This window comes from Mixophyes fleayi, assembly GCF_038048845.1.
Source record: "Mixophyes fleayi isolate aMixFle1 chromosome 2 unlocalized genomic scaffold, aMixFle1.hap1 SUPER_2_unloc_5, whole genome shotgun sequence".
NCBI classification, from domain to species: domain Eukaryota; kingdom Metazoa; phylum Chordata; class Amphibia; order Anura; family Limnodynastidae; genus Mixophyes; species Mixophyes fleayi.
In genome coordinates, this window is record NW_027445882.1 from 697,862 (window position 1) to 725,737 (window position 27,876).

Genomic DNA, 27,876 nt, shown 5'->3' on the forward strand with positions numbered 1-27,876 from the left:
GCTCTCTGTCCCCCTTCTCTGCCCCGCTGTCCCCCTTCTCTGCCCTCTGCCCCCCTCCTCTGCCCGCTGTCCCCATCCTCTGCCCCGCTGTCCCCATCCTCTGCCCCGCTGTCCCCATCCTCTGCCCCGCTGTCCCCCTCCTCTGTCCTCTGTCCCCCTCCTCTGCCCTCTGTCCCCCTCCTCTGCTCTCTGCCCCCCCTCCTCTGCTCTCTGTCCCCCTCCTCTGCTCTCTGGCCCCCTCCTCTGCCCTCTGTCCCTCTCCTCTGCCCCGCTGTCACCATCCTCTGCTCTCTGTCCCCCTTTTCTGCCCCGCTGTCACCATCCTCTGCTCTCTGTCTTCCTTCTCTGCCCCGCTGTTACCATCCTCTGCTCTCTGTCCCCCTCCTCTGCTCTCTGTCCCCTCCTCTGCCCTCTGTCCCCCTCCTCTGCCCTCTGTCCCCCTCCTCTGCCCTGCTGTCACCATCCTCTGCCCCCCTCCTCTGCCCCGCTGACCCCCTCCTCTGCCCCGCTGACCCCCTCCTCTGCCTCGCTGTCCCCCTCCTCTGCCCCGCTGTCACCATCCTCTGCCCTCTGTCCCCTTCCTCTGCTCCCTGTCCCCCTCCTCTGCCCTCTGTCCCCCTCCTCTGCCCCCCTTCTCTGTCCTGCTGTCACCATCCTCTGCCCCGCTGTCACCATCCTCTGCCCCCCTTCTCTGCCCCGCTGTCACCATCCTCTGCTCTCTGTCACCATCCTCGGCTCTCTGTCCCCCTCCTCTGCCCCTCTGTCCCCCTCCTCTTCTCTCTGTCCCCCTCCTCTGCTCTCTGTCCCCCTCCTCTGCCCTCTGTCCCCCTCCTCTGCCCTCTGTCCCCTCCTCTGCTCTCTGTCCCCCTCCTCTGCTCTCTGTCCCCCTCCTCTGCTCTCTGTCCCCCTCCTCTGCCCCGCTGTCCCCCTCCTCTGTCCCGCTGTCCCCCTTCTCTGCCCCGCTGTCACCATCCTCTACCCCGCTTCTCTGCCCCGCTGTCCCCCTTCTCTGCCCCGTAGTCACCATCCTCTGCACTCTGTCCCCATCCTCTGCCCCGCTTCTCTGCCCCGCTGTCACCATCCTCTGCACTCTGTCCCCATCCTCTGCCCCACTGTCCCCCTTCTCTGCCCCGCACCAGCCATAAAAAAAAAAAAAAGAACACAGAGACTTACCAATCCGTCGGGCGCCGGGACCCAGCAGCCTCCTCTCTCCTGCAGCTTGTTACTGACATCGATATTCAGTGACAGCTGCGGGAGAGAGGAGGCTGCTGGGTCCCGGCGCCCGACAGATTGGTAAGTCTCTGTGTTCTTTTTTTTTTTATGGCTGGCCCGCCCGCGGCACCCCAGTGACAGCGCCGCGGCACTCCTGGGAGCCGCGGCGTACAGTTTGGGAACCGCCGTGATAAACGATTGTTAGGTCAGATACCCCATTAGTGTGTACAATCTCACAATCAAATTTTATCATACCAAAGCACATCATATCACTTGATTTGATTTTATAACCGGACTACAAATCTCTATAAACCATGAAACGATGTTGGCCAACTTCTGAAGTGTGTATGCACTCATGACCAGCAGTGTAGGCAGATCTCCATAGAGTTTAGAGTCACCCTCTTTTCAGCAGATGGTTATGACAGATGAAGAGCACCGATCTGAAGGTATATGTGTACACATGAATCAGCATGCTAATTGGGACTTTCAGTCATTGCTAAAACTATTAACGATATCGCATTGGAATATATTTTCTGTAGTTTGTACCTAGTTTTACAGGCAATGAGTTAAATCATATCCTGCCCTATTTTCCCTGCTCCTCCTCTCTGTATCCTGATCTGCCTACTCTCAGTCTGTGGAACATCAGGGACGATCTTGTTTTAAAATCCTTTACAACTTGCTTACTTGTTTTTTTCTGAAAACTACAAACATCTGACTTAAGGTGAGTAAGTCCCAGTCATTATTTTATGCTCTTTGCTGATAGTCTGCTCTGTGTTGTGTACTGAAGCAGCACGTAACACTTATTCAGAAAGTCTGCATTGTATTAAAATAATATAAGCAATTGTGACATGTTTCAACAGAATATATATTTCCAACACTCAAATAATCAAAATGGAATACTAAATAGTATACATACAGTGGACCAAGTTGGCTCTGTGGTAAAATATATAGTTTTATGTGTATTTTAATGTATTTATAAAGAGATAACTTAAATAATAGATAAGTTAACATTCACACATGTTCATGTAATTGTTCAATGTTAGGAATCTTTAGGAAACTTCTTTATTAAGGTGGTCTACTCTGGCTACTAACAAAACTGACTATCAGCTGTTTTCAAATGAAAATACTCTCTAACCCTAATATACATTTTTTATAAGGGGGACGTTATTACAAATATCTGTGGTCTAAGCGTCTAGTGCCATAGTACCATATGTTGACACCAGAGGCTCAGACCAGTATCCAGCCATTTCTAGCAGGTGATTTATTAAAACAATTGTATGCTGTAGACACCAAACATCTAAAATAATTCTCAACAAGATTTCTTCTGTTAATGTGAGGTTAAGCTACATGAAGACTTGGCTTCAGTGCATCTCTGGATAATGTCTTTGCCGTAGAGACAGGGAGACTACTGACATAGAGCCTGATATATAGGGCACCAAGTCAGCCCCTTCTTCCGAGCACTGCCCCATGGTAATAAAAAAAAAAGAGGAGATGGAGAGTGGGACCGGATAAAGATGAAAAGGATGGTTTTAAAAAGTCTGCTGGCAAGAATTAAAACATGCAATTATCAACATAGTTTTACATGGAAAGCAACATAAAAACAAGGAGAAATAAAATAAAAGATGAAAACCTGAAACTTTAACAGTGCCAATTTATCTTCGTATTAAGTATAGATAAGGTAAAAGTTCATGCATAGTATTGTGGGAAAGGAAATTATGGAGATGGGTAACGGGAAGGACGGAGAGAGTGCATAAAAGGAGGATGTGGAATCATAAGTGTACAGTGCCTGATTAAGGGTTCTGGCAGCCCTAGGCTAATACACCAGCAGCTTCACCCCCAGCACCACTACCAATGTATAGGCATATAGGAATACTCCTGAATATGAATATATAGTAGTATTCTCTAGCATTCAAATTTAGATAGATTATGTTGTTCTCTCTTACCTGTTATTGATATTTTATCTTGCTTGTTCTTGCAGCTTCGTTGAGTTCTAGCTGCCATTTGGAAAGTCAGGGTCCTATTTTGAGAATATATAAATATATATATTTATAAATATAAATTGTATTAAGTGGAATGAATGATTAGTCTCTGTAGTTCAAACACAGCACTTCATTATGGCCAGATAAAACTACTCCATAGGGCAGGCATATATAGGCAACATATGAACATTTGTGCTCAAAGAGCTATAATGAACTACTATGATCTACTAGCCCCATCTGACATTCTAGCAAACACAGAGACCACAGAACCTCCACACAATACAGAGATCATACCCCCTCATGCTGCAATATTTATTAAATACCCCTGCAGTCATTTTATTACCCCCTTCAACCATACCCCCTCCTGCAGCCTCTTTCATTACATCCTCCCCTTCAACCATTTTCATTACCCTCCCCCGCGGCCATCTCCCCCCTCCCTGCAGCCATTTACATTATCTACTCCCACCACCCACAACCATTTCTCCCATCACAACAACCAAACTCATTTACCTCAATCACAGCAGTCATCCACGTTGCAGGCATCCTGGCAGCAAATGTGCTTGCTGTTAGTCAGTGTAGGGGGCGGTCAATGCTTCACCCAGTCTCATGAGTTTTGGAAATCTCACAAGACCAGACTAAGAACTACAGTCCTATTGACAGATGGCTAACAGCAAGTGGATTTGCTGTCAAGCTGCCTGTTTGCTATAGTAATTGTCGGGCTGCTTACTTTAGACCAGGGGCGGCCCAAATGATGCCAGCCATCCCGGGTGCCCCTGTCACTTAGAATTAAATAAAACTGAAAAAATCTCAAATGCCAGTGGCGCTACACTCCTCCGAGACTCAACGCCACAGGCTACAGTCTAATCAGGGAGTTTGATGATCAGGCCCTGCAAGTGTATGATGTTGGGCTGTCAACAGTAATCTGCAACACAATAATAAGTCAGAATATTACAAAAATAAGTCTAATCATATTAAAAAAATAGGTATGATCAAAAATAAAAATTGCAACTAATATACAGGTGAAATAAGTAAGGAGGAGCAGTGCAGTGAGTAGTGATTCGGTAACATAATGATATAAAATAAAAGTAAAAATAACAGCAAAATAAAATAATTAAGGAAACAGACACTGAAAATGGAAATGAAAATTAATAAACTTATGACATAAAGTAAATGTGGGAAGTGGGATAAAAACAATTGAAATTAAACTAAAATGATGCAAATCAAAATAATGCAATATTAAAATAAGTTAGAAATAGAACCAGAGTGGTATAAAAATATCAACAAAATGGCACCAGCTGAATACAGTAAATGCAGTTGTAGACAGTAAAAGAGGAACTGAACAACATTTGAATAAAAAAATAAATTACAACAAGATACAAAAAAAAAGGAAGGAAAAAAATAACACGGCAAATACATAAAGTTCAGAGTATTGCACCTGAAATCATACCCTACCTATACACAATTTTTAATGTAAGGTTTAGACATCATTATAGGAATACTGGGTAGTATCCCTTTCCTATCCCTATATGCCTGAGGAGTGCTAATTCCAAACCACCTTATGTATCAGTAGAAAGTATGTTTTCAAAGCAGGCAATGTAGGACACATGGGGGCTGATTCATTAAGTATCTTAACTTGAGAAACTTCTTATTTCAGTCTTCTGGACAAAACCATGTTACAATGCAAGGGGTGCTAACTAGTTTTCTGTTTTGCACATAAGTTAAATACTGACTGTTTTTTCATGCAGCACACAAATACTTGATAGCGTATTTGTACAATGAAATTTAAAGTTGATATTTGTGTGCTACATGAAAAAACAGTCAGTATTTAACTTATGTGCAAAACAGAAAACTAATTTGCACCCCTTGCATTATAACATTGTTTTGTCCAGGAGACTGAAATAAGATACCTCTTCATTTAAGATCCTTAATGAATCAGGCCCATGGTTTTGTCCAGGAGACTGAAATAATACATTTTTAAGTTAAGATCCTTAATAAATCAGGCCCATGGTTAGCAGTTCAACAAGTTTTCTTGAGACATTTAGGGGTCTGTGCATTAAACTGCGATGAGCCATTAAAACGGAGACGTTAAATGGCTATTGCAGAATGCTTCAAGGGCTTTTTGCTGGAGAAATGAAAGATTTCTCCTGGCATAACCCACTTTATGTTTGTCTTCACAGTCCCTATAGATTAATATGGGGGTTCTGCAATGCATGAAACTTTGAAAAGCTTTGCATTGCGCAGAAAGGCAACACCATCTCAGGATGACGTTACCTTTCTTTCCTATGGGATTCTGCTGAAGCCTCTTTGGCTTTGCAGAATCCGTTACAGAAGAAGTACTGTGCGCAAGCGCGCAGCACTTCCTCTTTTCACCAACAGCACTAGGCTGCTGTAAGCAGGAAAAAGTATTTGCAGGACAGCTGTCACTTTGCCGGGGATCTCAGAGTATCCCCGACATGATGCATTCCAGCAGTGCTTAAATATGCATCGCTGAGATATGCAGAAGTATAATAATTTTTTTAACAATACTATTTAATAGTGGAATCATTTAATAGTGCTAACTGATTTATACATCCCTCAGATGTACAATATATCAAAATAACACAGTATAAGAACATTCTGTTATGATGCCTACTTTTCTATAAATGTCTGGTCAACTTTATATCATTCAAAGCCTGTCTCACTCACAGAGTTAGTATGTATTTAGCATTTGGTCATTTACTGTTTAGGAACCTCAAAAGTTGATTGGAATATTTGATGATAAAACACAAAACATTATGCAGTTTTGAGGTGTCAAAAAAAAGCAAAAGCCTCCTGATTGGTGTGAAATTGTTAGCGGAAGCATGAACATTTGACTGTAAAGAAGTGTGTCTGTTCCTGTGTATTTGTGTTAATATGTGTTTTTACTACAGTATATGTGAATGTGTACATTTTTGTGTTTCTGTATATATTATCTGTTCATATAAAGGTGTGTTAATTGTGTCTGCTTATTTGCATGCACATATAAGTGTGTTAGTATGAAAGTGTTTATTCCTGTCTCTGCAGAAGCCTCTTTTCTTTTGTGTCATTGTGTGAAATTACAGTACATTGATATCTGTGCTTTTATGTGTAAGTACAATCCACCCTTCCCATTGCCAGCAGCACAGCACAGATCCCATTATCAGCCTGTCCCACATGAGGGGGTGGTCCGTATCGGGTCTTCTTCAAGTAAAAATGGACAAAAGCAGAATTTCAGAGAAAACATCAGAAAAATTATTTGCAAAGTTATAAAGATATTTTAAATATGTGCTGAATCAGGCAAATCACAGTACATGGAATGTAAAGAAGTTAATAAGTGAGCATGAACAAATCTCTCATATACATGAAGGTTTATAAAATGAGCTTTTAAGCCACTAAATATATTCGTCTATTTTATTAGGGGAAAATGGTGGTGTATGCACTCAGATTACTGTGCTTTTTATTACACATTTCCCCTGCCTTATTGTCACAATATATAACACATCTTGAAAACATACACTTTGCATCCTACTTTGTATCTGTCTGTGGAGTAGTGTAACATAGTAACATAGTTGATGAGGTTGAAAAAAAGACACCAGTCCATCAAGTTCAACCTATTTTGGATCTCCTGCGATCCTGCATTTATATTTGAAATTGATCCAGAGTAAGCAACCACCAATCTGTTTCAATTGTGAAAATCCCCCCAGACACAATATTGCAGTCCTATTTTTACTCTATATCCACTACTATCCTTCATTCTAATTAACGGTCGTATCCCTTGATACACTTTTCCGTTAAAAATTTGTCTAACCTTTTATTAAACATATCTATTGAATCTGCCATCACAACCTTCCCTGGCCGTTAATCTTTACTGCCCTTATTGTAAAGAACCCCTTCCTTTGCTGGTTCTGAAATTTCCTTTTCTCTGACCTTAGGGGGTGACCGCGTGTCCTCTGTATAGCCTTTGGGGTAAAAAGTTCCCATGAAAGTTCTCTGTATTGACCCTTAATGTATTTGAACATAAGAAAAAAACTTGAAAGGAGGGATCTCCTAACAAGAAAAGAAATATGATGCACTCCAGTCTGGAATTAATTTTATTACATAAAAAACGTAACCTTTATTGATTATAAATTAATAATTATTTGTGGTCTAAAGACAGTGAAATATAAAAGATTAAAAGTTGGATGTGTGCCATATAATTGTTCACAATAACCATAAATTAATTAATTTATTTCAACAGTATTATTAGGTCACCAATTCACATGGTGGACAGTATGATTAGGCAGACTATTCAAATATGTACAGTATTAATATAAGGCTAGGATAGGTATATGGTTAAGGAGAGATCTAAGTACAGGCCTAGGGATAGGGATAGTGACAGGTCTAGGGTGTCACAACCAGTAGGGTCAGAGGAGTGCTAGGACAGTCTGCTCACATTGGCACTATCTCTTAGGAGGTGCAGAGTCTAACGGAGAGGGAGGTCTTCGCCAGAGGCTCCCATAAAGGATTTTGGGCTTTACAGCTCCCAGACCGCAGGTTGTGGTTCTCCTAGGAAGTTATAAGCGAAACTGGAATGAGAACCGAACTGGCCTAAACTGGATGAAAATAATATTGTGACCTGTGAGGTGGTCAAAATTGACTGGAAATGACTGGAGGTTAATGTTATTGAGGTTAATAATAATGTAGGAACTAAAAAAGAGCCAACTTATGAGATTTTAGCATTTTTTAGCGATTTTTGCAAAAAAATACAGATCCAAAAGCAAAACCAAAATCAAAACACGTGAGGGTGGTTTTTCCAAAACCAAAACACAATACAGTGAACATCCCTAGTGTTCATCAAATGATATCTTTGTAACATGTTGCACCCAATATGATCTGTTAAAATGTTCCTCGACATATGCTTTTGATTTCTTGGTAAGTGTGCAATAATTATGATAGTATGTTAAGCACATGAACAAAGCAAAGGGACATGCAAGGCAGCAATGATATTAAATTCAGTGACACATATGACATTTCCAATCTTTAGTTGTTTGGAAAAAACTGTGCTAAGTTTCACAATTTATGCATGCCAGAAATTTGTTTGTTGCATGTGTTATATGTTTAAAATTAGTTACAAACAAAGATGATATTCCAACATTTAAATTTCCATTTATTTAGAAGTGGAACCAATGGTGATAAAGATGGGGGTGATGATGCTGCTGCCTTCCAATAGCCACGCAAACATTCACGACCAGCAGCTACAAGTGTAATTTCACTATTTTATGTATTAAGTGTTCCCTACACCTCTTAGATTGTAAGCTCATTTGGGAAGGGCCATCTTTATCTTCTGTAATAAGTTTTCGTCTGTAATTTGTTTGTGTCATGATCCCCTCAATGTACAGTGCTGCGAAATAAGTCAGCCCTTTATAAATAAAAGAAAATAATAATATGAACAGCTTTTTGCTGTTCCTATTAATAATTAATTATTATTATTAATAATAATAATAATAATAATAATAATAATAATAATAATGTTTGTGATGGTAAAGAACCTGAGGCTTTACCTTTTTTGAACACCCATGAAGCAGTGTTCAAAAATGTCTGTATCGCAGTTTAAGATGACGTCATGTTTACACACCGGCATGTTCATTGGCCGCAATTCTTTGCAGGAGGCATAGCAAGCTGTCGATGTCACCTCAAGGTAGAAAACATGCAAATCTGAGTTCTCCTATCGGGGAAACTACTGTCGGATTTTGTGGAGTCACTGAAGTGACTACCACCGGTTCATATTATGCCGCACAGTAGTCAGGAAATACAGATTTTTACATTACATTTTAACAACTTTTTCTGATGATCCTGTAGTAGATGATGTTTTTAAAAAGGATGATCAAAAAGTAATCAAACATGCATTTCCCACATGAATTTTTTTTAACATACCTGATTATGGTGTGTATTAACATTTAATATGTATAGCCAGCAGGGTACTTTTAAGAGCATATATATGTGCATAGTGTAGGAACTGTGGAAGTCGAAAAATTAAATGAAATAAGCTAAATTGATTAATATTTGTTTACTGTGTGATTGCGATTAGTACACCACGTGTAATGATGCAATTGCACGGATTAATAACACACACATTTACATTCACACTTGCACTTGTAAATAGTAGACATTTATTAAGGTTCCAATCCACATTTATTTATTAATATAATATAGTAGATATTATTTATACATAACTAATATAATAGTAAAGGTATTTATGGTTCAGGTCCTCTAAAAGGTAAAGGATTTGGTCTCATATTAAAGCTTATTTCGACAGCATTAACCCGGTTTTGACAGAGTAGCGATCGCATCTAGCAGTCGCAAGTTATGAGCAATATGAGATTAATACTCAAAATTACTTTGTTTCTGGGTCAGTTTGAACTGGTTATTCACCAGGAAGACACATAGGCAACAGTTGGAGTAAGTTGCCCCCACCCTTGTGAGAAGATCAAATGAACTGACCTATTGGAACATCGTTAAACCTGGACCAATGAAGACCTCTCTTAGTGTTTTCTGTGTAAATTCGTGACATCATCATTGATTATGTTAATTCAAACTGCATATAAGCAAGTCCTGGGCCATTGTTAAATCTCTCTCTTCCTGACTACAAGGCTGAACATAGATCTGGGCCCAGGATGCACTTGCAAAATTGCAATGTATTCGGTTTTAAATTTTCCTGTTTATTACCTTTTATGATTCATCATGGCTTGCTGTAAATTCTGCATTTTCTATTATATCTCTGTGTAAGTTGGAACCACAATAATAGCATTGGACATTGTTTATTGGTAGCAACAAAATGATCATTACAGAACCCACGATCACCAGATGAAACAGGAGCAGCAGCTGTTCCTACAAACAGACAGTCTGTAAGAGGGAGCGCCAGACACAGATGAAGAAAAACAAACACCAACTCTATGACATGCACACACCCCTCACCCCCCTGGTTTTTAGTACCCCACACCTCCCCCATCTCTGTGCCGCTGGCCACACTACCATACTGAACATACAGATAATTGAATGGTGCACTCAGCTTTTAGTTGAAACAGTTTAAATGATTTATTGCAGCATCAACACATATTATTATGAAGCAGCCACCAAAATATGAAATTTGCTGCTAAACTAGTTTGTTTGGCATCGCAAACACACTTTATTGGTTCCCAGCAAACTCACCAAATTAGGACCAGGGTCGGACTGGCCCGCCGGGGATATGGGGTATTCCCCGGTGGGCCCCAAAGACAAGTGTCAGACTGGGGCATGAAGGGCCCACCGGGGGACTGCAACACTAGGGGCCCACCAGAGGGGGTGTGGTCAATCATAGAGGCAGGACCAGACACTAGAGGGGGAGTGGTCAGCCCACGAAGGACAGCTAGCACCTTAGTGTAGTATATAAAGAATGCATTGTGTGTATAAAGAATACACAGTGTTGACTTGCCCCTTAGATTGGGCAGAACAGTCACCAAAAATCAGGATTGTCCCACTAGATCAGGGTTGGCTAACCTGTGACACTATTGAAAAAGACAGGAAGGACATGAAAAAAGGGGCACTCAGAATCTATAGATGATTAATTGGATAATTGAATAAAACATAACTTTTATTGTTATATGTAAAACATGTGTACTCCTCTTAATTCCGAAAGGCTAGCGAAATAATAAAATCCAAAAACATATAAAGTGAATTAAAATTGCAGTTCAACTGCAATAGCTCTGTGATCCTGTCCAAAATATATTATACTTTATATAGGACAGTGGATCTTCATTTGTATAATATATTATGATAACCCGTCCACTAAATGATTTTACATATCAAAATAAGGAGCTACCCATCCTCTATATCATATCAGATGTATTATAATATGCAATCTACTCTATAGTGATGAGATATCTATCCACTATTATTTCAAAGAAATTAATCCTTTGCTTTTTAACCTATTAGTACAATATGACTCTTGGTCCAATTGGCATTGTTTATATGCCTGTCTGATTTTATTTAAACATATAAAGCACGGAGAGGCTAATTGTATATTTCTCCTTTTATGGCTTACTAGCAGAATACCCGGCGTTGCCCAGGATTTAAAGAATGTTTATTTACAAAAATCAATCTAAATATTAAACATACATGTAAATATCATGTTAAAATTGGACCAGTAGAAGGTGAAAAGTGAAAATGTCAAACTGTATTTGAACTGTATATGATGGAACGAACCGATAAACAATTACTTCAAAACAGCTTGATAAACTATATTTCTCGTTTCTTCATTTGGGGCAAATACATTTCTTGGTGATCCAACTCTTGAGCACACAACGTAAAACTGTCAATGCGAAAAGCAAGGTGATTCCAAGTTGACTCCAGCTACATGTAAAGATTGTCCTTGGGCCTTATTGATAGACATGGCAAAAGCTAAACGAACTGGAAATTGTAGACGCTTATACAATACATCTGCAATGTTTGTCGAAAATCTCTAGCCAATACAACAGTGACTCCACCCATTAGTAAATTATTGGCTCTTAAAAATTGAAGTGTTTGATTGAGGGCCTGTAAAGCATTTTTGTGTGACATGGTGCATTGATCCCATACAATGACCTGACATTCCTGCAGAATCTGAGCTTTTTCTGTTCGTTTAGCGATATTGCAGATGGGAGTTTCACTTCGGGCCAGATTAAGCGGTAACTTGGAAGCTGAATGTGCTGTTCTTCCACCAGGGAGCAAAGTTGCAGTAATTCCAGAAGAGGCGACAGCAATAGCTATTTTGGAATGTACTCGAATTTTAGCAAGTAATAACTTGATGAGAAACGTCTTACCTGTTCTTCCGGGTGCATCCAGAAAAAATATATTTCCCCTTTTTTTTGGAACTTCTTCCAAGACATTGTTCCAGACATTCTAGAGTTATGGTCGTTTTCAATGATTTTTAGGTGTTACCCCCCTCGCCACCCCCACCCTTAGGAGTGCTAGGGGTGTCTTGCCCCCACAATATTTGTTGTCAGACTGTAAGTCATATGTGTACCAGGTTTGGTGTAAATTGTTCCAGACATTCCAGAGTTATGGTCGCTTTCGATGATTTTTAGATGTTACCCCCCTCGCCACCCCCACCCTTAGGAGTGCTAGGGGTGTCTTGCCCCCACAATATTTGTTGTCAGACTGTAAGTCATATGTGTACCAGGTTTGGTGTAAATTTTTCTAGACATTCCAGAGTTATGGTCGTTTTCGATGATTTTTAGGTGTTACCCCCCTCGCCACCCCCACCCTTAGGAGTGCTAGGGGTGTCTTGCCCCCACAATATTTGTTGTCAGACTGTAAGTCATATGTGTACCAGGTTTGGTGTAAATTTTTCTAGACATTCCAGAGTTATGGTCGTTTTCAATGAATTTTAGGTGTTACCCCCCTCGCCACCCCCACCCTTAGGAGTGCTAGGGGTGTCTTGCCCCCACAATATTTGTTGTCAGACTGTAAGTCATATGTGTACCAGGTTTGGTGTAAATTGTTCCAGACATTCCCGAGTTATGGTCATTTTCGATGATTTTTAGGTGTTACCCCCCTCGCCACCCCCACCCTTAGGAGTGCTAGGGGTGTCTTGCCCCCACAATATTTGTTGTCAGACTGTAAGTCATATGTGTACCAGGTTTGGTGTAAATTTTTCTAGACATTCCAGAGTTATGGTCATTTTCGATGATTTTTAGGTGTTACCCCCCTCGCCACGCCCACCCTTAGGAGTGCTAGGGGTGTCTTGCCCCCACAATATTTGTTGTCAGACTGTAAGTCATATGTGTACCAGGTTTGGTGTAAATTGTTCCAGACATTCCAGAGTTATGGTCGTTTTCGATCATTTTTAGGTGTTACCCCCCTCGCCACCCCCACCCTTAGGAGTGCTAGGGGTGTCTTGCCCCCACAATATTTGTTGTCAGACTGTAAGTCATATGTTTACCAGGTTTGGTGTAAATTGTTCCAGACATTCCAGAGTTATGGTCGTTTTCGATGATTTTTAGGTGTTACCCCCCTCGCCACCCCCACCCCGTAATGAATTTCAATTTTAAATTTTTTTAGTTGCCTCCGTCATGTTTTAATACACTCGTATGCAAAATTTCATGATCTTCGCTTGAAAAATGTGGATTTGTATAGAAAGACAGACAGAAGGACAAATTTTCTCTTTTATATATTAGATTAATTTGATATCATTGGCGGTTTTAGATAATACTAATAATCCGCTTATCAGTTATTTATTCAGACATACACAGCATATAGAGATTAACTCTCAGTAGTAATTTGTTTTGTAATGTGATATAGAGGTGTCTCCGTTTGCAGTCTTTTAGTTTAGTATAATTACCAGTCTAAGTAACGCTGGCACTCTGCTTGTCAGCTATTGTTATAGGTAGGCACAGAGGGGTTAATTCTTAATGGTGGCTAACTTGAGAATGCAATACTGTATTACATCTATAGCCTATTAGCTCAGTGTGATATGCAGTCTAAAAGACACTCATGATCTGCCTGTCAGCTATCATTGTCGGCTGCTGATTTATGTGAACCTCTTAAGTCAACATAATTAGCAGACTAGATAACGTTAGCAATCTGCTTGTTAGCTGCTATTGAAACATATAAGGAACGGAGAGGTTGCTTCTCAATAGTGGCTGAATTCAAAACAAACTACTGTGGTTACTTAATTTGCATAGCCTCTTGATGCAATGTGATAAACAGTCTGAATAACATTAACAGTCTGACTGTCAGCTATCGTACAAAATGTATAGGGCATGGAGACTGATCCTGATTAGTAACTAGGTTTAAAGATTCCCGCGACTCGCGGCACCCCCCCCCCCCCGCACGAGTCGCGGGGGGGGGGAGGGGGGGTTTGCCGCGAGTCGGGGGAGGGGCCGAATTTTTTTTTTTTTTCATTTTTTTAAAAATTACTCCTGTCCCCCGCAGCTGTGCCCCCCGAGAGCCGCTAGGCCCTAGGCAGGTGCCTAGGTTGCCTAGCGGTAAATCCGGCCCTGGTGTGGACCCGTCATTGTGAGTCCAGAGGGGGCATTGCTTCTCTGACTCCAGGTTAAGCGCCATTCAGTTAAGGGATGATATCCTTGGTTTTAGTGGATTCTGGGACAGTTGGCCACTCACTCATTTTGGTTTAGTATTAGACTGTTTAGCTGAATTCGCATTATGCAGTCTCTGCCACCCTTTCAATTATAATTAAAACTGTGACCTTTTTGTGAAATTCATATCTGTGCCCATGTGTTTATTTCATTAGAGCATACTTGCCAACTCTCCCGGAATGTCCGGGAGACTCCCGCATTTTGTGAGAGTCTCCCGGACTCCCGGGCGAGTGTGGCAATCTCCCGAATTCTGCCCACTTCACTAGGAAGTGCCCCACTTCCTAGTGAAGTGGGCAGAATTAGATCCCAAACGCCGCGATTCCCGGTGAATCGCGGCGTTTGGCCCCGCCCCCGCTGTCAAATGACGCAATTTGCGTCATGACGTCACAGGGGGCGGGGCCGAAATGACGCGATTTCGGCCACCCCGCCCCTTCACGCCCCCCTCCACTGGCTGGCTCCCGGAAGGGAGCTGAAGAAAGTAGGTAAGTATGCATTAGAGTGATAATTTTAATGTGATATTAAAGGTTTATTGTGCAGTGGAAAGGAGCATCAATATTATGCAATATAATGATATTGTACTTGATTGCTTACAGGTATTTATGAGATAAATAGATAGACTTGGAATTAGCACAGATGTCATTTAGTAGCAGGTCCATTCAGATTCAGAATATACTTAAACAAACTGGAGTGACTTTCCTAATGCTGCTGATATTACTCCTTTCAATGTTGATATGGTAATATAGGCATCATACATTCTATTAAAATGCATAGCGGGGAAGTTTTCCCTAAATAACACACACTGTGACATAACCTTATAACCTTTAACCATACCAAATAAAGACATGGACACCAAATTAAAGTTGGAATGAATGAAGGTATTTATTAATATTTAAACTAATAGGATTGTAAGGCGGATGAGAGCAGGGCAGTCAGGAACGCAAAATCAATAAAGGTGGAAAGGTCAGACCATAGTACCACCAACCCAGGATTATACCTTATCTATTGGCCGGTGCTAAGATCAAGTCCAACGGCAAGACTACGCCCCCTATTAACTCCGCCAGTATAAACCATACAAAACTGGCCCAATGGTCCTCCTAACATACGGACCAACCATGGTATGACACCATAACCACAGAGGGGTAGTGACCTATGACAAAGATCACCCGAGCACCATATGCACAGTTACCGACTGCACTGCTCTCTTACTCTAACCAACTACAACTCCAAAGTTACCCAAGAAATTGCAGGGAGGGCGGGAGGAATCCGGAAGCAGGAAGAACTATATCCTGTCTGCACTGACTTATAACTGTGTATAAGTCCCAACCCCTTCCTGCTCCCATTGACAAGTCCCTCACCCGCATGATTTTAACTGCGTTTAGTCTAATGGACACACTTCTCATAGCTTTGTTTGTCAAAAAGAAGCCCACTACCTTAAAACTAACTTCATGACTTTTATGAACAGTTTAAGGAATTTGCACTTCATCTGCTTCAACTTATTTTGCATTTCAGACAAAATATTAATAAACTATGAATATGGCATAAGGATCAATATATATTTCTTCTTTGTTCCAGTTTTTTTTATGTTTGTTTTTTTTGTTTATTTGAACAGCTGGTTCCTGTGAGTTGGCTGGTGAAGCAATAGACATTGCAGATGAATACCATTCTATTACATCAATGACATTGACATTTCACCGCCCCTACCCTACCACATATAGTAGAAGAAGGGGTGTTTGAAGCTGTGGTGCCGTTGAAGGAGGGTGGCCACATAGTGAAGGGATGTGGACAACATGGGCTGTGGCTGTACCTCTTTAGACATGACATATTGGGCCTGAGTCATTAAGGAGAGCAAGACAAAAATGGAGTAAATTTGATCCTGGACAAACCATGCTACAATGCAAGGGGTGCAAATTAGTTTATTATTTTGCACATAAAGAAAATACTGACTTTTGTGTGATGTAGTTCACAAATACTTAACTTTATTTTTACATGAAAAGAAAAGGGTTGTATACCTCACCGCGCTAAGTGGATCAGGCATAGACAAAGTTCGTCAGACAAGCAACAAAACAATAAATGCACATAGAGTAGTATTGTAGCAGCAACAGTGAATATAAAGGTATCTATATAGTGTCCCATGGGGACTAGATACACTTGGAGAAGAGCAGATGCCCATGGGACACTAGATTCCTTTATATTCACTGCTGCTGTTACAATACTACTCTATGTGCATTTATTGTTTTGTTACAGTATGCACATGTGACCATTGTCTGACGAACTTTGTCTATGCCTGATCCACTTAGCCCTGTGAGGTATACAACCCTTTTCTTTTTGTGTGCACTTTATCTATTGGAAAGCTGGTGGCCTTTCCTGTATATTTTGGGCAGCTTTGGGGAGTATGTTAGCGCCCAATCCTGCTATACATTGTATTTCTTGATATTTATTTTTACATGCCCTACCACAACTATATCCGTCCCCACAGTTTTATTATTTAAATTTACCTCCCACTCAATGCAGCATGGTTTTGCCAAGGTGCAAAGTTACTCTTTTTTTTGCTTAGCTGTCCTTAATGACTCAGGCCTCTTATATATAAAAACAGTGTTGCTCTCATCTATCTGTTATAGCAGCTTTCACAATCTGGTACTGAATTCTTGCATGAAAAATAGGGACTCTCATTGTTTAGAGTAAGGATCACCGTACTAGTAGAAATGCCTTGACGGGGCGGGTGGCTTACCATACATTTGCAAATGTGTGCAACTAAGAATTCTGCACTTTCATGTACATGTAGAAATAGCAGCTCCTTTCCTGGTTGTAGCCGTATGCTGGGGGATTTTTCTCTGTATTTAATCTTTTTGGATGAGCCCACCTGCAATGAATCTATAAATTGAGCAACTTCCATTTCTGTATTATTTGTTTCAGAGGAATGTTTGCCATCCAGGGGCGGATTGGCCATAGGCACTACCGGGAATTTTACCGGTAGGCCGATGACCTGAGGCCGCCCGTGTGCCGCCTGACGTTTTGTTTTGTTTTTTAAACAAGGAAGATGGCTGGCCCCTTTCCCCGGGACCAGCCACCTTCCTTCTAGTGGCCGCGGATCTGTCTCTCCCTCCCCCTCTGCGTGGCCTAAGTATCACATGGGACGTGCACCATGTTACAGGTGCCGTCCCATGTGAGCAGAGCAGAAAGCGCGGCTGGAAGCGGATGACAGGTAAGTGTGAAGTGGGGGCGCTGATAACAGGTGTGGGTGGGTGTGTGTGTGTGTGAGGGGGGGGGCTGATGTCAGTACAGTGTGTGTGTGTGTGAAGGGGGGGGCTGATGTCAGTACAGTCTGTGTGAAGAAGGGGGAGAGGCTGATGTCAGTACAGTGTGTGTGAAGAAGGGGGGGGCTGCTGTCAGTACAGTGTGTGTGAAGAAGGGGGGGCTGATGTCAGTACAGTGTGTGTGAAGGGGGGCTGATGTCAGTACAGTGTGTGTGAAGAAGGGGGTGCTGATGTCAGTACAGTGTGTGTGAAGAAGGGGGGGCTGATGTCAGTACAGTGTGCGTGTGAAGGGGGGGCTGATGTCAATACAGTGTGTGTGAAGGGGGGGCTGATGTCAGTACAGTGTGTGTGAAGAAGGGGGGGCTGATGTCAGTACAGTGTGTGAAGAAGGGGGGGGCTGATGTCAGTACAGTGTGTGTGAAGAAGGGGGGGGCTGCTGTCAGTACAGTGTGTGTGAAGAAGGGGGGGCTGATGTCAGTACAGTGTGTGTGAAGAAGGGGGGGCTGATGTCAGTACAGTGTGTGAAGAAGGGGGGCTGATGTCAGTACAGTGTATGTGTGGGGGGGGGCTGATGTCAGTACAGTGTGTGTGAAGGGGGGGCTGATGTCAGTACAGTGTGTGTGAAGAAGGGGGGGCTGATGTCAGTACAGTGTGTGTGTGAAGAAGTGGGGGGCTGATGTCAGTACAGTGTGTGTGTGTGAAGAAGGGGGGGGCTGATGTCAGTACAGTGTGTGTGAAGAAGGGGGGGCTGATGTCAGTACAGTGTGTGTGTGAAGGGAGGGCTGATGTCAGTACAGTGTGTGTGAAGAAGAGGGGCTGATGTCAGTACAGTGTGTGTGAAGAAGGGGGGGCTGATGTCAGTACAGTGTGTGTGTGAAGAAGGGGGGGCTGATGTCAGTACAGTGTGTGTGAAGAAGGGGGGGCTGATGTCAGTACAGTGTGTGTGAAGGGAGGGCTGATGTCAGTACAGTGTGTGTGAAGAAGGGGGGCTGATGTCAGTACAGTGTGTGTGAAGAAGGGGGGGCTGATGTCAGTACAGTGTGTGTGTGAAGAAGGGGGGGCTGATGTCAGTACAGTGTGTGTGTGAAGAAGGGGGGGGGCTGATGTCAGTACAGTGTGTGTATGAAGAAGGGGGGGCTGATGTCAGTACAGTGTGCGTGTGAAGGGGGGGCTGATGTCAGTACAGTGTGTGTGAAGGGGGGGCTGATGTCAGTACAGTGTGTGTGAAGAAGGGGGGGCTGATGTCAGTACAGTGTGTGAAGAAGGGGGGGGCTGATGTCAGTACAGTGTGTGTGAAGAAGGGGGGGCTGATGTCAGTACAGTGTGTGTGAAGAAGGGGGGGGCTGCTGTCAGTACAGTGTGTGTGAAGAAGGGGGGGCTGATGTCAGTACAGTGTGTGTGAAGGGGGGCTGATGTCAGTACAGTGTGTGTGAAGAAGGGGGGGCTGATGTCAGTACAGTGTGTGTGAAGAAGGGGGGGCTGATGTCAGTACAGTGTGTGTGTGAGGGGGGGGCTGATGTCAGTACAGTGTGTGTGAAGGGGGGGCTGATGTCAGTACAGTGTGTGTGAAGAAGGGGGGGCTGATGTCAGTACAGTGTGTGTGTGAAGAAGGGGGGGGCTGATGTCAGTACAGTGTGTGTGTGAAGAAGGGGGGGGCTGATGTCAGTACAGTGTGTGTGAAGAAGGGGGGGCTGATGTCAGTACAGTGTGTGTGAAGGGAGGGCTGATGTCAGTACAGTGTGTGTGAAGAAGGGGGGCTGATGTCAGTACAGTGTGTGTGAAGAAGGGGGGCTAATGTCAGTACAGTGTGTGTGAAGAAGGAGGGGGCTGATGTCAGTACAGTGTGTGTGAAGGGGGGGGGCTGATGTCAGTACAGTGTGTGTGAAGGGGGGGCTGATGTCAGTGTTTTGTGTGTGTGTGTGAAGGGGGAAATAATTGAAGTACTGTGTATGTGAAGGGGGGCTGATGTCAGTGTTGTGTGTGAGGGGGGGCTGATGTCAGTGTTGTGTGTGTGTGTGTGAGGGGGGCTGATGTCAGTGTTGTGTGTGTGTGTGTGTGTGTGTGTGTAGGGGGGGCTGATATCAGTGCTGTGTGTGATGACAAGGGGGCGTGTGGCAATGTAATGTGGGTGTGAGGTAGGTGGTGGCTAAAAGGTGCTATTTTGTTTCTGGGGTGATGGGGTAATGTAATTTAATAGTGGGGCCTATTAATTTAAAATGGGGTGGTTTGGGGGCTATTAATTGAATGTGGGGGTGAGTTTGGGGACAATGAGGTCTATTTATTAAATTTGAATATGAATTATTTAATGGCAGGATAGTTGTGAGAAATGGTTATATTTATTAAATGTAAATGCTATTAATTTATTGCTGGGGCTCTTGGAGGGAGGTTTATTTATTCAATGTGAATGCTAGTATTTTAATGTTGGGGTTGGAGGGAGGCCTTATCATTATATGTGAGTTATTTTGATTTAACACCAGAGCTCCTTAGAGTTTTATAAATTTCATGTACCCATTTTCTTTTCTAGATGGGGCCCCCAGCATTTCAGCATCCAGACAATCGGCAAACTGAGCAAGAGACACCAGAAACCACAGGTAGGGAAAGCAGCAAGAACAGGTAAGAGAGAACAGGACAGTTTGCCAACTGTATTTTTCTATATTGACAGTTCCTTTGCACCCTGTTATTAAATAAACACAAATATGTACAGTCATGGCCAAATGTTTTGAGAATGACACAAGTTTTGGTTTTCACAAAGTTTTAGACCTTTTTGTCAGATATTGCTATGATTTACTGAAGTAAAATTACAAGCATTTCACCAGTGTCAATGGCTTTTATTGACCATGTCATTAACTTTATGCAAAGAGTCAATATTTGCAGTGTTGACCCTTCTTTTTGAAGACCTCTGCAATTTGCCCTGGCATGCTGTCAATCAACTTCTGGGGCACATACTGACTGACGGCCGCCCATTCTTGCCTAATCAATGCTTGGAGTTTGACAGAATTTGTGGGTTTTTGTTTGTCCACCCGCCTCTTGAGGATTGACCACAAGCTCTCAATGGTATTAAGGTCTGGGGAGTTTCCTGGCCATGGACCCAAAATTTTGATGTTTTGATCCCTGAGCCACTTAGTTATCACTTTTGCCTTATGGTAAGGTGTCCATCATGCTGGAAAAGGCATTAGTCACAACCAAACTGTTCTTGGATGGTTGGGAGAAGTTGCTCTTGGAGGATGTTTTGGTATTATTCTTTATTCATGGCTGTGTTCTTAGGCAAAATTGAGAGTGAGCCCACTCCCTTGGCTGAGAAGCACCCCACACATGAATGGTCTCAGGATGCTTTACTGTTGGCATGACACAGGACTGATGGTAGTCCTCACCTTTTCTTCTCTGGACAAGCATTTTTCCAGGTGCCCCAAACAATCTGAAAGGGGATTCATCAGAGAAAATTACTTTAGCCCTGTCCTCAGCAGTCCATTCCTTTTACATTTTGCAGAATATCATTCTATCCCTGATGTTTTTACTGGAGAGAAGTGGCTTCTTTTCTGGCCTTCTTGACATCAGGACTTCCTCCAAAAGTCTTCACCTCACTGTGTGTGCACTCACACATGCCTGCAGCCAATACTGAGAAAGCTATGCACTGGTGGTGCCTCAATCCCGCATTCTGGGGTATATGCAAATTGCCATCATAAAAACTGAGACAGCAGACTTTGTGAAAATAATATTTGTGTCATTCTCAAATTTTGGCCATGACTATATATTGTGATGACATTTTCTGTTACTGGTTTACTACTGCTAAATTTAGTTGCTCATATTGTCCTACTTACTATGTATTAGTCAAAGTGTACCCATCACTCATACACAGAGAAGGCAGCCATTATGTGGGTAAACCAATAATCATACCACCCAACTGTCCTGATTTTAGCGGGACAGTCCTGATTTAGGGTTCTGTCCCGCCCAGGGACATGTTTGTCCCATGGGTGGGAATGTTGGATGGAGGGTGCTATGTAAAGGGGAGTCTAGCACTTTACAGACCTCTGGTGGCATAGTCGACTTTGTACTAATCCCGCCTCCTTTTGTGCTTGCCCCGCCTACAGTTGATATGGTCCCGCCCACATGAGGCCACTTCCAGAAATTTTTCCAGGGCCACTTTAAGTTCCCAATCCACCCATGTTGACATCAGTAGTTGATGGGGAGTGCTGGTGCTGTTTTGCCATTTGGAGTGTTTATGAGGTAGCTTTTGGTAAAGTAGCTCTCAATTTAAAAACACATATGTATGTGCCAAAAATAGGGACTCTCATTGTTTAAAGTTAGGACCACCCTTTTAGTAGAAGCGCCTTGATGGAGCGGGTGGCTTATCACAAATTTTCAAATGTGTGCAACTGAAAATTCTGCAGAAGTAGAAGTACAAATAGCAGCTCCTATGTTGATTATAGCAGTGTGCTGGGGGATTTTTCTCTGTAATGGATCCTGGAAAGTCAGGACCTGTTTGGAAAATGTATAGGTACATGAAATATGAAAAACCGAGCAATAGGTGAAGTTAGTGCATAACACAGATCACACAGTATAATTATATAATAATATAATAAGCAAAGTATGTGTGATAAAAATAATAATATATATCTATATGTTTGGAAATGGTCAAATAATGAAACACAATCGTAAGGGTATAGAGAAATGGCTGCCTCTAGGGATTCTGCAAACTCATAAAAAGATAAATACACAATAAACATTCAGAGGCGCCTAAAGACCCTTAGACATATAAATTCAATAATGATGACAGAAAATTTAAATGGTGGAGTTGAGATTTCTGTCAAAACTGAATTTCCCCCTATGTCTCACAATACAAAAATTGATTTTATATATATTGTGAGGTAATCAGGGGAATTGGTACCATCTCCTGGCGTAGATGGTGACAAACAGCAGCAATAAGTTACTGGTTTTTCGGTGTAACTGGCCTTAACCAGTTTTTTTAGCATAAGCAAAACACAAATAAAAACCTTGCCTGTCCAGCACTTACTTAAACATTTGTGGAGGCCCGCTCTCCTGTGCAGTAGTGATGGGAAATCTAGTTCATTTTGAACATTAGTTCATTCTGATCTAGTTCACACAAAAGAATAGTTCAAAAGATTAGTTAATTTTACTAATTTGACTCAGCCCAAAACAGGCATCACGTCACTGGGGGCGGGGCCAAAATCACACCATTTGGGAAGCCCCGCCCCCTACTCCCTTAACTGGCTCCAGGAACTCCCAGACGTAACCAACATAATGTTGGCAATTATGACTCATCAGCTTCTGTCATTTATCTAACTGAGTCTATAAAATGGCAGAAAATGATTAGTTGCTATGGGCAACGTTTCCACTTTATTTCTCTTGAAGGTTTAATACATCTCCCCTGTATATATGGTGCAGTAAACAGAACTACAGTATATAGCATGCAGCACTCAGCAGTGCAGTGTGTCTTGAGCTGACAGGGAAGGGAATGTATCCTGTGACTCATGAGCTAAATGATCTAAATGATTCAAAAGATTCAGACAAGTGAAAAGATTCAGACGAGTGAAAAGATTCAGATGAGTGAAAAGAGTCAGAGAGTCAAATGAACTTGATGAACTATTGAACTCCTGAGCCAGGAGAATGACTCATGGCTCATAGCTCAGTGATCAGCTCCAGAGTCTCACACAATGTCTGAGCACAGCAGTGCCACCTTTGGCAGTTTAGAGGTACTGACTCATGAGTATTAAATGAGAGCTGAATAGAAACAAAAGAGCCAGTGGGAATGAGACAGTGAGTGAGGCTGCTGGAGCTGCTCTGCTTTATCTCTAACTCTTCCCACTTGTTTTAGTTCCTGGTGAACTAATCTTTGCCAGAGCTGTGAACTAAATGAATTAGTTCACTTTGAAGATTAGTTCATTTGAACTAATCTTTCGTGAACTACCCATCACTACTGTGCAGGACCTTATGTCCTATACACAAACCAAACATGTATTATTAATCACCACAGCAGAGTGTCTCAAGAGCCAACTAACCTCCACCCCAGGTCTGAGACAGTGATTGAAGCAGAGCTGCAACATTTTAACAGGCACGTGTCAGATGCAGCTCTTAATCAGTCTGCTGTGAGGCTGCAGACCAGAAGACCCGGACTGGGCCTTTTGCATGGTGCCCACCCTGCACTCTCCATATAAAACACCAGGGATCCTTAACAGCTTCTCCTGAAGCTGAACACACTCTTTGGATGCTGCCTCCTATACATAGCAATCTCCCTGGGTTTAAAAGCATGTGAGTTAGACAGCCTGAGACATGAATACCTGCCATTCAAACTAGTGAACTGTCACTATATATATATATATATATATATATATATATATATATATATATACACACACAATGTACACACCATCAATATAAAAATAAACTAATTAGTGTATTAAATATGAAGGTGTGCACATTATATATATATATATATATATATATATATATATATATATATATATATATATATATATAGTTTGTATTGTGAGGCATAGTGTTGCTTTATGAATAAATTAGTTTGGAATTTTATGTAATTTTCTCTCATCATTGTTGAATTTATATGTTTAAGGGTTTTTGAGCGCTTCTATATTTATCATGACACTCCCCAGCCACATCACGCCACCCCCCAGGTACATTATGACACCCCCCAGACACATCATGACACCCTCCATAGGCAAACAGAAGGGGGAGGGGTCCTAGTGCCTGGAAACCCCCTTCCAGCCTAGGGTACTGTATGCTTGAGTCGGCTGGACCCTGCCCCGGGACCAGCCACTTTGCAGCTTGTGTGCAGATCTTTTCTGTCTGCACTGTTCACAGCCATCTCTCCCCAACAAGTATTGAAAGCAGCAAGAACAGGTAGGAGAGAGCAGGACACTCTGTCAATTGTTCTGACACACTCAATGAGGACTTTTTCCAGATTGTAGGGACAGTTGAGATATGTCTCGCTTCACACGGCTCTGCTTGAAAAGGGAGAGCTGTGTGCTCCTAACAGTAGTGCAGGCAGCATTGCCTGTATATATGATGGGGATAGGCAGAATTGGAGAGCAGCCAAGCACTGTCTAAAATTATAGCCACTCCCCGAAGCATGCTGGCCACACCCACTGGCGGTGGGTGTGGAAACCCCTCTCTACAAATCCTGCGTTTGCCCCTGCCCTCCTAAGACACATTATGACACCCCCAGGCTACATATGATGTGTTTGAGGGAATAACATCCATCAGATGTAAATGTCCTGTAGTGTGAACAGGGAGTGTCGTGAGATTACCAAATGTTGCAACTTGGCTTGCTCTGCAGACTGCTGAGACAGTCTGCTGTGTGATGTCAAACACTGTTTGGGGTCCCTTCCACCCCCTTCATTAAAATTAACTTTAAAAAAAATTAATTAGTTACGTGACTATGGAGGTCATTTTAATCAGACCAGACTGCAGCTCATAAAATTCATTTGAGTATCAATTTACATTTGATATGTATATTTCTCTGAGAATATATTGCCTGAACATAAGTGGAATAAAACATACCGATAGACCTCTGTATAACAAATGTCCAAAACCTTATTTTCTTTGGCGCAGATGAGTGCAATAGAATTTAGACTTCATATTGTCCCTAATTAAGACACAGTGTACACTATGGGTATATTTTCTTTTTCTTTTAGAACAAAGCTAATATAACGAAAAAAGAGACAAACCAAGAGACACTGTGATCCTGGTACCTGACGAACTTTGCACAGAATTCAACTTTGTTGTGTCTAGCAACCACCTGTGGACATCGGTGTAAGATTATCCAAAGCATTGATATCATCAACACTGGATACATGCAACTCAAAGTAACCACGTAAGGCCACATTTTTGATGACATGCATTTTACATGTATGTTTTGCACATAAATGCGTCCAATTCTAAATTAGTTCCAAAATAATAATAATATTGCATGCAAAACGTTACTGTCACTCAGTTGATGAGCAGCCAAGAAAAAACTGTTCATTACCTCTTAGGGCTAGATTTACTAAGCTGTGGGATTGAAAAAGTGGGGTTGTTGCCTATAGCAACCAATCAGATTCTAGCTGTCATCTTGTAGATTGTACTAAATAAATGAAAGCTAGAATCTGATTGGTTGCTATTGGCAACATCCCCACTTTTTCAAACCCACAGCTTAGTAAATCTAGCCCTTAGTGTTTTTCATGCTGGCATGCATCCCTGGCAAAAGCAACTACATTAACATAAAAAGGCTGTACTATATATATTATGGTTATGTTAGCTCTGGCCTAATTAAAAAAAGCATGTTCTGATAACATGTAACAAAACTTGTTGCTGAACAGAACACAATAAAAGAGTTTTATCTTTCCCTTCTGTGGTCACAAAGTTCTCATTCAGGAAGGATATGATGTATTTATACAGGTCTCAGAGCTGACTCGATGAAAACAAAAGCTCCATAAATAATAGGGAGGAACTGACACTTAGCAGTACCGCAAAATGTGCCTGTTTTATGACTTTCCCAAAACATTTTCCCCTGCAACATTTATTAAAGGGAAACCTAACTATCAACAAGACACTGTTAGTTCGCATATTGTAATTATTATAAAAATAACATTTAGAAAATATGTATTTCATAGCCTACAGAACATTATAACAGAATATCACAAGCAAAGGGCAGACTAGATGGACTTGTAAGAATTTGTCTGCCACCAAATTCTGTTTCTATTTCTATGTTTCCATAACTGTTGAAGAGGTTCGTTTTTAAGTCATTAATGAAAAAAACCTCATAATAAAAAGAGAAATATGGTCAAAAAAAATTATTTTAGCCAAATATATAGCAAAATTCAGTGTTATTTAATTTAGTCAAAAACATTAGGATGTTTATTTGCGATTGTCAGTTGGCATCTAATTAAAGCTACACTTTCTTTACTGACTTCAGCAATGTTTATGAATGTCCTGTCAAAACTTTGACTGACCCCCACCCTCCACTCTACAGAGATGTTAAATTTTGCTGCATGAACTATAACCCCATTGCCTCCCTCTTTAAACCCACACAGTAATAATTTACCATTCTTGATAGTGCTAAAGAGAGGCACAATTGCTTTCTTTTCCACCAAAAGCCATTATTATCATTATCATCATCACCATTTATTTATATAACACCACTAATTCCGCAGCGCTGTACAGAGAACTCATTCACATCAGTCCCTGCCCCATTGGAGCTTACAGTCTAAATTCCCTAATATAGACACACATTATGGGCCAAAATAGCAGTGTGCAGGGGCTGGCTGGCCCGGGGGACAGGGGGCAACGGCCCCCTGGGCCGCTGGGTCAGACGGCTATTAGGCCGGCCGGCCGCCCCCGGATGCAAAAAACATAGGTTACCCCCCGCATCTGATGACATCAGATGCGGCTGTGTCAGCGCACAGGCGGCCGCATCCCATGACAGGGGATGCGGCCGCGTCAACAATGACGCGGCCGCATCCCGTCATATGATGCGGCCGCCTGTGTGCCCCCCGGCCATCCCTCTCCCAGCCCACGCCTGGCAGTGTGTCCTATGATAAAGAAGTTTATTCCAGCTGGGAGGAGTTGGGCAGATAGAGGGCACACTTGCGCACAAACTTGTGCACCTTTGCTGAAAAACAAGATTTCGCTTTGTAAGGCAAGATTATTCCATGTGGTCAAGGGGTGGTTAGGTCACATTAACAGGGGTGTTCCTTGGTTTGTGGAAAGTTGCACGGCCTTGTCATCCAAGCAAAAAGTCTTGAATTTTCTGCCACCTCACGGTGGGAGAGATTCGGTCTCAGTACTATTCTAATAATAGAATAGTTTTACAACATTTGCAATAAAAATTGAGCATTTCAAAGCGTACTAACACCAATGTAATAAAAACTTTAAACATCCCAAAGTGTAACATGAAATGAAGACAGTCTGGTAATAAATAAGGCTAAACTGAGCAGGATTTTAGGCAATAGACTAAAAAGTTGAAGTAAATGGATGAGCGGTTCTAAAGTGGTAAGAAGTAGTACTTTGTATTGGAACTTTGCACTCTGGTCTGATCAAATGAGTATTATTGCTGAATATGTGTATTTCCAAAGTCTACCCATCTTTTAATGGTTACTTCCAGCAGAATAACATGCCATGTCACAAAGCACACGTTATATAAAGCTGGTTCCATGAACATGATAATGAATTCAGTGTATTTCACAGTAACAAAATCTCAATTCAATAGAGCATTTAGGAGATTAGCAACATGAATGTGCATCCGGCAAATCTGCAGCATCTGATTCATTTTGGAACACAACGTGAACACAACGTGCGTCTAAAAAAAAATCGAACCTAAATTGCACG

General features: G+C 41.9%; 1 protein-coding gene across 1 annotated transcript in view; it reads left to right on the forward strand.

Moving 5' to 3' along the window:
• Positions 1-1,848: 1,848 nt before the first annotated feature.
• The window catches only part of LOC142109657 (gap junction alpha-4 protein-like), a 29,405-nt gene continuing 3,377 nt past the window's right edge, over positions 1,849-27,876 (forward strand). Inside the window, exons 1-2 of the mRNA XM_075193724.1 lie at positions 1,849-1,933; positions 25,206-25,384. The gene's annotated coding sequence lies outside the window, so the exon portion shown is untranslated. The remainder of the gene's footprint in view (positions 1,934-25,205; positions 25,385-27,876) is intronic.